This window comes from Belonocnema kinseyi, chromosome 9 (assembly GCF_010883055.1).
Source record: "Belonocnema kinseyi isolate 2016_QV_RU_SX_M_011 chromosome 9, B_treatae_v1, whole genome shotgun sequence".
NCBI lineage: Eukaryota > Metazoa > Arthropoda > Insecta > Hymenoptera > Cynipidae > Belonocnema > Belonocnema kinseyi.
In genome coordinates this window covers 12,324,131-12,332,267 of record NC_046665.1, presented here as the reverse complement: position 1 = coordinate 12,332,267, position 8,137 = coordinate 12,324,131, and the positions used below count along the sequence as shown (strand labels likewise).

Below are 8,137 nucleotides of genomic sequence, written 5' to 3'. Positions count from 1 at the left end.
ACGTTCCAATGATATGCCTACAGCATTAGCTACATCTCTCAATTTCACTTTGGGATCATTCAACATCATATCATGGATTTTTTCGACATTTTCTGGTGTAGTAACCTCTTTTGGGCACCCAGATCGTTCAGGATCAACTGTGCTCGTACGGCCACAACGAAACTCGGTAAACTACTTATGAATCGTTCCAATCGACGGTGCAGAGTCCGGGTAATACTTATCCAGCTTGGCCTTGGTCCCAGATATCGTTTTCTTGCGAAGATAGTAGTGTTCAAAAATCGAAACTCAGATTTTTCCATATTAAAAAAAAACTCGGAGGTTAGTCGCTTCTCAGTGCTGTAACTTGTAAATGCGCAAACATAAATGGCTGAAGTTTTGACAGGCGTCATTTGAAGGATCAAGCTCGACGAAAATGGTTCACATTAGTGAATACTAATGCCATCTCTTAGAATTTTCAGGTACTTATCAGACTGCCTAGTATCACACACACGTGGGATTTTTCGGCCCCCACCACTCTCCCATCAGGGAGCAACACATTCAAACGTAGCGTGTCGGTGAGTCGGCTCTGTTAAATGCTGCGAAGCCCAGCCTCGTGTAAAGCCGAAAATACACGAGCAGGAACCCGAGCTCTCCCGACCTCACGAATGACGATCTAGCTGCTTCTCAAATGTTTTCAGGTTTTGAAATCCCGAGTTACCTTAGAACCATTAGGCTTATTACGAAGAGGCAAATATAATAGACTTTCAACCATTGTATACCAAAATAAAAGAAGTTTCACCAAAAAATGCATTTTCATTCAAAGAAATGAATTCTTGATTAAAATAGATGAATTTTTAAACAAGAAGAATAATTTTCTACCAAAAAATAAAAATGTTTGACTGAAAAAGGTCGATTAAGTACCAAAAAAAATTCAACCAACAATGACAGTTACATTTTTAGTATAAAAAAATGTTTTTTCAACAACAAAAAATCGAATTTTCAACCAAACAGTTAAATTATCAACCGAAATAATTATTTAAAAAAATTTTAATTTTAAAAAAGTTTAATTTTCGATGGAAGAAATGAATTTTCAACTGAAAAATGTTTTTAAAAAACCACATAAATAGAATTTACAACAGAATAGTTCAATTTTTAAACATATAGTTGGATTTTCATTTAAAAAATTATTTTCAACCAAAAATGGAATGGTATGAATTCTCAAATTCTGAGAGAAAATTAAAAAAAAGATCACATTTTTTTAAAATTATTTCGTAATTTTGCCATATTACGTAATTTTGGAAAAAATAAGGAATTTAATTCTTATTAAGTCTTCTTGTGCAATTTTGTTGCACCATTTTTTGTTATGCTTATGTTGGTTTATAAAATTTTCTTTTAAATTTTATTAAGTTTACGAGATATTCAGAAATTGTGAAACGATTAAAGAATAATTAAAACTTGCAAAAAAATCAGGAAAAATTTGATTAATTTTTAAAGATTAGAAGTTTAGAAGGTCTGAAAATATCAGAAAAAAAATTATTTTTCTAATAATCGTTTGCAAATTTTTAATAATTTTTATTTACAAAAATGTACTTGAAAAATTTTTTTTTATGATTTTGAAACACATCAGACGATTTCCTAAAATTGAAAAGAAGAGTGTAGAAGATTTTGAAGCAAAATTTTTCAATTTGAGAGATTCAAATCTAATTTAAACTTAAACTTTTCAGAAATGAACATTTTGCTTCAAAATATTTTACGTATTTTTTAAACATTTTAGGAAATAGTAAAAAATGTTATGTAATCTTTTTTCAATTTTCTATTATAATTCATTCCAAAACAATTGTTTACATTTTTTCACAAGGAGTTTATTTCATTATCTTTCAATATCTGAAAGTCCTTCGTTTATCGAGTTTTATTATGATTTTTTCATTTTACATACATATCTATTATAGTTTATCAAAATTTAATATAAAATCTTAAATTTTAAGTGTATTTAAATACTACAATCTTTAATGTTTCCAAATTTTTAGAAATAATTCAAGAAACTTTATGTGTAATTAATCTAAACTTTTTTATAATCTCATTCAACTTATTCCAAGTTATCTTTTTTGAATTTTCAAAATTGACGTAATTACTTATTCTGATTAGAAATAATTGAAACTCTTGCTATTAAAAGCGGTGATTCTGCTTGAGAAGAAATATGCTGAAAGTAATTTTCAAAAAAATCATTCGAATTTTAATTTTAAAGACTGAAAATTGTACACAATTTCCAAGCGCATCTTTCTTCTTCTTCTACAAGAATTTTTTTTAAATCAGTTTATCCTACGTTTCTAAAACTCCTCCGAAGTTTAAATTCTTTTTTAATCTGATGAATTCTACAAAATATTTATTGAATTTATTCGATTATTTACATTTAAAAAAATTTGTAATGTTATCGAATTAAAAAATGTTGATTTTAAAACCTTTACACTCTTTTTCTAAATTTTAGGAAATTGTTTGATGTGTTTAAAAATCTTCTTTAAATTTCTTTTAAAGCACGTTTTTCAAAATAAAAAATTATTAAAAATTTTAACATGATAATTAGGAAAATAATTCTTTATTTTTCTAATCTTATCAGATCTTCTAATCTTTAAAAATTATTCTAATTTTTCCTAATTTTTTTTCTATTTCGCAAAATTAAAAAAAAATTGCCTTTAAAATTTTTCAGATAATTTGAAGATTTTTGAAGTCTTTTTTAATGTTTTTAAATGCTTTAAAATAATCTCCTAAAATTAATGTTTTGAAATAAAAAATTATTTTAATTATTTCTAGGAAACTAAATTTTTTTTTTCATTTTCGCGAAAACTTACAAAATTGTTGAAAAATCTTTACAAGTTTTAATTATATTTTAATCCTTTCAAAATTTCTGAATATCTCTTAAACTTACTCAAATTTGAAAGTAGATTTTTAAATCAACATATGATTTAAAAAATTTGTAACAAAATTGCACAAGAAGGCCTCATAAGAATTATGTTCCTTAATTCAAGATGTAAAAAAATTGACTCATAATCTTTTAAATTTGTCCCAGGAATTCTAAAAAAATATTTTTACCTCATTGAAATCTTTCGGAGTTCCTGTAAAGTTTCTAAAGTTTATGATTGAATTCTTGAAAAATCTAATTTTCTAACAGAATTTAAGTTTAAAATTCGATTAAAATTTTTTTTTTAATTCGATCGAAAATTCGATAAAAAGATTGCTTAAAATCTTCAGATTCTTTATTGCTCATTTTAAACATAGTTATAATGTATTGGAATTTTTTTAAATCAATTTTTCAAAATAAAAAATTATGTTAATTATTCGTAGAAACCTAAAAGAATTTTTTTCATTTCCGCGAAACCTTAAAAAATTCTTTAAAAAATCTTTACAAATTGTAATTATTTTCTAATCGTTTCAAAATTCCTGAATATATCTTAAAATTACGCAAAGTTGAAAGCACATTTTTTTAATAAAAATAGATTTACAAAAAAATGTGCAATAAAATTGCGCAAGAAGGCTTGATAATAATTAATTTCCGTATTTTTTTCTAAAATTATAGAACATAACAAAATTGCCTGAACTTTCATTCTCTTGATACCCTGCGAAATGCAGTTTACTTAAAAACTCCTGCAAATAGCCAGTTAGCCACCGAAAACGAATCGTGAAATCGGGCGGGCTCGGACTCGTGCATTTTCGGCTATACAGGAGGCTGACCTATGCAACATGTATCAGAGCCGACTCACCGACACGCTACGTTTGAATGTGTCGCTCCCTGATGGGAGAGTGGTGGGGGCCGAAAAATCCCACGTTCTGGAGACACTGCTGTGTGTGCGTCTGTAGATTTTTAGTTTGTTAGCACGATAACTTTCGAAAGAATTGACCGATTGGATTGGCCTTTGGTATACTCTTTTAGTGTTTTAAAACAAAGGTCAAATTCGTTAGCCCGCCATTTTGGATAAAAATTCAAAAAGTGAGCGTATTTTGAAAATTGTTGAGACTTTCTTCAAAATTCAAAATTTTTCTGTACGGATATTCATAATATTCAAACAGGTGAACAATTGATCCTAATTACTTTTTTCTATAAAACTAAAATTTACCAGTTACAGCATTTACAAAATTCCAAAAAACACACGAAAATGAACATTTTATGCCAAATAACACACGATATGAAAAAAGTCAAGAAATGAAAAAGTTTCTTTTTTAATGCCCTACAAGAATATCATAACAAATATTTTGTATTTTTTTGCAAACTCGAAAATTAAAAATTTGACAGAAAAAAATAATGGAAAATCAAAAATTACATTTTGCGGTTAAACTATGCAAAATAGGTAAAAAGATGACTAAACATATGTTGTGAATTTCAAAAAGATTCACAAATTAGTTTGAAATAACGTTTTAATAGCATGTGTATTTTGTGTTTTAATCGTGCAAAACGAAATTAACAATAAAAAATCCGCCCGCTGCGTGGGCACATTCTCATCACAACTTATGTTATTTAATTTTCCTATTCGTTTCGTGTGTGGGTTTTCAAAAAATTTACTTTTTTTCAAAAGATCTTAATGCTATTTTTCACGATTTGAACAAAAAACAGAACTACCAAAACATTATTCATAACAAATGAATTAATGTTTACATTCTCATCAGAGAAGGTATTAGATTTGTATAAAATTTGACCCCCCCCCCCCTACTTTTTGTCAGAACGTTCACGTTTTGAGACCCCCTGAATCCGAAAAACAGGTTTTTACGAATGTGTCTATCTGTCTGTCTGTCTATCTGTGAGCAAGATAACTTTTGAAAAAATTAATCTATTAGATTAACTTTTGGTACACTCTTTTAGTGTCCTAAGCTAAATGCCAAGTTCGTTAGTCAGACATTTTGGATAAAAAATACTAAAAGTGAGTCGATTTTGAAATTTTTTGAGTACACATTTTTTCATGATTCAAAAATTCTCTGCATAATTGTTCAACTTGAAAAGAAAAATTTTACTTTTCGATAGCCCTACAAGATTATCATACCAACTTTTTGATTGTTTTTCGAAAAATTCAAATCTTGATCACACAAAAACTGATAAAAAATAAATAAATAATACTTTTTTACCGAATGTAGAGTAAAAAAAACCAACCAAACAATGCAAGTTAAGAATTATAATAATATACATTTATGGGAATTATATAAAATTTCAGGGAGAAACTCAAGTGCGAAGCACGATATACGTGATGAGAATGTGTTCGTTAAAGCCGAAGGAGCTTTAACAAAAGAGAATTCACAATCACTAAATTACTGTTGTTGATACTTTCACCTTCAGTTTAAGAAAGTCTATGCAGAAAGATCGAGCGCGCAGCGCGAGGTAAATACATTATCGAGCGCGAAGCGCAAGAACCATCAGATGCATGCTCTAGGCGCGCTCAAACTTGCGAGCGCAGCGAGGCGCGCGCGATGAGAATGTGCCCAGGCAAGCGGGCAGATTTTTTATTCACATAAATAATAAGTGCGCTCAAAATAACGACACTTTCTCGAATACATTGCTGGAAATCTTCAGTTTTTCTCTCGATGAAAGAAAAACAATATCGCGACGATAACAGAAAACTTGACATAATCTTGTCTAACCTAACCTGATCCGACGTGATTCTGACGCGAGCCACACCATTCGCCCCCTTGCGGCCACATGTGGAAAATCCGATCGGGCCCAGATCGGAACTCGGGAATAAGTTGGGCAATTTCTGCACGGGAACCTGTCAATTTAAATTATTTAATTTTAAACGTTTCAAATAGAATCACTTATGACTGCAATACATTTTTTTGCAGCTTTAGGACATAAATAATTTAAAGCTGCAATCGGCAAATTATTTAATTTCCAGCGTCGTGAAAAATTGGAATAAATGTAAATGCCTTCGAAATCGAAAACTTTATAATGAGAGGAATTTTAAATTGAAAGGTTTGAATATATTTGCAATTTAAAACATTCAAATTGAGTAATTATTATAAACAGAAATTTCACAAATTGTTTGATTTGAAAAAGTTGTTCATAAATTTGATAAATTAAAAATTGAAGCCGTAAAATTTGTGAAATTTTCAATATGCCTCAAGTATAACCCGATAAATTCAAATTATTAAATTTTGAACGTTTTGAATTGAAAATTGAAATGCAGAATTCTAAATGTTTGTATTTGGATAATCGGGAAAAAATATTACATTTTAGTAGACATCCTGATTTTTTATTTTTACTTAAAAAATTTAATTTAGGAAATACCCCGTGCACCAAGGTGAAAACCGACAAGAGGAAAAATGGGTTAAGGTTGAATGTAAAAAAATCAATCTCTGGTTGAATTTTTTGAAAAAAGAGCTTTATTTAAATGAAATAATGATTTATATGGTAAATTAATTTCAAACTTTTTAACCATACCGATGCCGAGATACTTACTATCAAAGTTGACTACTTCAACATGTAGTTCATGAACAGTGCATAGGCACTCTTCTCATTTTAATTTATAGTAATTAAACGCACTGGTAGAGAAATTTAAAAAATATCGGTATAGTGCTACTTGAAAATACACATTTGGAAAAAATATATCAAGTTTTTCCACTATGTAGTTTCATAAATAATTCAATGAAAAATATTTAAATTTTAGTCATTTTCAAACTGATAAACATAACAGTATCGCATAGCAGCAACACTGTTTACTCTTTCCAGCTTATCTGCTGTACCAAGCTATTCAAACGCACATGACAGTTGATCAGCCATGGTTAAGTTTTAATTGCGACGTTGCACGATCTATGAATCTGCCGCTGGCATAGTAGTGGTAACCATACGTATACACATATCCTAAGAATTCTATGCCAGTAGCGCACTGAAATCTTCACCATGCGGGTCCGTGAAATTTTTTCAATGTAGTATGGTTTGACGGCGCCCCACGGAACTCTAAAATTTGTACGGAGATGGGATTTACATGCAACCTAAAGCTAAATCTGCCGTTTGCATGAAGAAACTCACTATCTTTGTTTTGACTTAAAAAACTTAAGTTTTTGCTTGGAAAAAATTTTTTTTGTGTTTGTTTATTGATATATTTTTTATACTAACCCTTTAATTTATTATATCTGAATTATGCATCTGAACACGTAAATGTATCAGATATTACGCAAGGTAAAATGTAAACGCTCGGTTTAATTATTAACTAATTAAAATAAATTCTATTTAGCCCTAAAACTAGAAATATTCCACCAACAATTGTTCGAGATTCAATATAATTCCTCACTGATTATAAAGAAATAAAGTTTTGAAAATTAAAAATGTTCAATAATGAAGGAGTTTAATGAAATATTTGAATATCTATTTTAGGTAAAAAATATTGATAAAATATTGCAAACAAAATTCTTTAAACTGAATGGACTGATACTAAATTTCTGTAAAAGTGCCTATTCTGCTCTTTGTTATCCATTAAAATATTTTATATTGAAACTTTGTATTTAATATAAAATCATATTTTTGAAAAAATAAGTTTAACAACAAAGTGCCAGATCATGTATTTTTTGGTTCGATTTATACTTTATTCAAATATGAAATTCCTTTCAAAATCTTTTTAATTATGCAAGAAATAAAATTTTTTAACGCCCTTTTCAAATAAAAAAGTCGGAGTTTTTTGCATGACTGTTTTTCTTTCTCTCAAAAAAAACCTTTTTTGTTAATGAGGTCATTAATTTATGATGCACGCCCGAGTAAAAAGGCTTAGACATGAGTGGGACTTGGTTATGTTTTCAGTTCGTCCCCAAGACATCGATGTCTGGCTGCGTTTCAAAACTGAGTCGAGACATAGGCCTTCGTCTTACTTTTATGGCCACGACAGTTAAAACGGCGTTTACATGTCTCAAGTCGAGCCTTGCCTTGGCTGAGATGGTCGAACCTTTTTCGGCTCATCAATGAGATTAAAATTGATGAATGAAAAATTTGTAATTATTAAATTAGTCATTTTTAATTTCCAAATTCAGAATCTGTGGGTCTGAACAATTATAACCCTTAAAAATTTTCTTAAAAAAAAAAGAACAATTATACCTTCCTAGAAGGATCTCCTAAGCCGTTAGAAATACTTAAAAACAAACAACATTTACGGTATCATCGTCAAACAAGTATAATACAAATTAAAATCCGTAA

General features: G+C 29.1%; 1 protein-coding gene across 1 annotated transcript in view; it reads right to left on the bottom strand.

The window, feature by feature from the left end:
• The window catches only part of LOC117180020 (neurogenic locus Notch protein), a 385,864-nt gene that overhangs the window by 248,509 nt on the left and 129,218 nt on the right, over positions 1–8,137 (bottom strand). The gene's annotated exons all lie outside the window — the stretch shown is intronic.